At 51.7% G+C, this 1,808-nt stretch overlaps 1 non-coding gene across 1 annotated transcript; it reads right to left on the minus strand.

Moving 5' to 3' along the window:
- LOC131934246 (small subunit ribosomal RNA) lies at window positions 1-1,808 on the minus strand (the record flags this gene model as incomplete). Its single annotated transcript, XR_009385588.1, has 1 exon — window positions 1-1,808. It is a non-coding gene; the product is annotated as a small subunit ribosomal RNA (ribosomal RNA).

The raw sequence follows: 1,808 nt of genomic DNA on the forward strand, positions 1-1,808 counted from the left end.
TACGACTTTTACTTTCTCCAAGCGATCGAGTTCGAGCGTCTTCTCGGCCAACGGTGCCGGCACTTGCGTGCCAGACCGAGACCAATCCGAGGCCCTCACTGAACCGCTCAATCGATAGTAGCGACGGGCGGTGTGTACAAAGGGCAGGGACGTAATCAACGCGAGCTTATGACTCGCGCTTACTGGGAATTCCTCGTTCATGGGGAACAATTACAAGCCCCAATCCCTAGCACGAAGAAGATTCAACGGGTTTCCCAGCCCTTTCGGGCCAGGGAGGCATCCACGCTGATTTCTTCAGTGTAGCGCGCGTGCGGCCCCGGACATCTAAGGGCATCACAGACCTGTTATTGCTCAATCTCGTGTGGCTAAACGCCACTCGTCCCTCTAAGAAGTTGCGCCGGCGCATCGAGGAACCGGCGAACTATTTAATAGGCTAGAGTCTCGTTCGTTATCGGAATTAACCAGACAAATCGCTCCACCAACTAAGAACGGCCATGCACCACCACCCACCGAATCAAGAAAGAGCTATCAATCTGTCAATCCTTACAGTGTCCGGACCGGGTGAGTTTTCCCGTGTTGAGTCAAATTAAGCCGCAGGCTCCACTCCTGGTGGTGCCCTTCCGTCAATTCCTTTAAGTTTCAGCTTTGCAACCATACTTCCCCCGGAACCCAAAACCTTTGGTTTCCCGGAGGCCGCCCGCAGAGTCATCGAAGCAACTCCTGCGGATGGCCAGGTGGCATAGTTTATGGTCAGAACTACGACGGTATCTGATCGTCTTCGCGCCTCTGACTTTCGTTCTTGACTAATGAAAACATTCTTGACAAATGCTTTCGCAGTAGTTCGTCTTGCTGCGATCCAAGAATTTCACCTCTAACGCAGCAATACGAATGCCCCCGTTTGTCCCTGTTAATCATTACCTCCAATTCCGAAAACCAACAAAATAGAACCGAGGTCCTATTCCATTATTCCATGCACCATTATTCAGGCAGCGAGGCCTGCTTTGAACACTCTAATTTTTTCAAAGTAAACGCGTCGGCCACCCGGGACGCTCAGTGAAGAGCACCCGCGGGAGAGAGCCGACAGACGGTAGGGCAGGAGATACGGGCAGTGAGCCGGCGCGAGCCGGACCGCCCGCCTGCGCCTGAGATCCAACTACGAGCTTTTTAACTGCAACAACTTTAATATACGCTATTGGAGCTGGAATTACCGCGGCTGCTGGCACCAGACTTGCCCTCCAATAGATCCTCGTTAAAGGGTTTAAAGTGTACTCATTCCAATTACGGGGCCTCGAAAGAGTCCCGTATTGTTATTTTTCGTCACTACCTCCCCGTGCCGGGAGTGGGTAAGTTGCGCGCCTGCTGCCTTCCTTGGATGTGGTAGCCGTTTCTCATGCTCCCTCTCCGGAATCGAACCCTGATTCCCCGTTACCCGTTACAAACATGGTAGGCATATCACGTACCATCGACATTTGATAGGGCAGACATTTGAAAGATGCGTCGCCGGCGCGAGGCCATGCGATCAGCACAAAGTTATCCAGAGTCACCAAATGGGACGACGCAACCCCTTGCGAGGCCGCGCCGATTGGTTTTGAACTAATAAAAGCGCTCTTCCCGATAAAGGTCGGAGCTTCGATTGCATGTATTAGCTCTAGAATTGCCACAGTTATCCAAGTAGGATCGTGTCATCTAAGGAACCTCGACTGATTTAATGAGCCATTCGCGGTTTCACCATGGGACAGTGTGAACTTAGACATGCATGGCTTAATCTTTGAGACAAGCATATGACTACTGGCAGGATCAACCAGATA

The sequence above is a fragment of the Physella acuta genome, unplaced genomic scaffold, assembly GCF_028476545.2.
Source record: "Physella acuta isolate Inbredline_101_S28 unplaced genomic scaffold, ASM2847654v3 ptg002767l, whole genome shotgun sequence".
Lineage (NCBI taxonomy): Eukaryota > Metazoa > Mollusca > Gastropoda > Physidae > Physella > Physella acuta.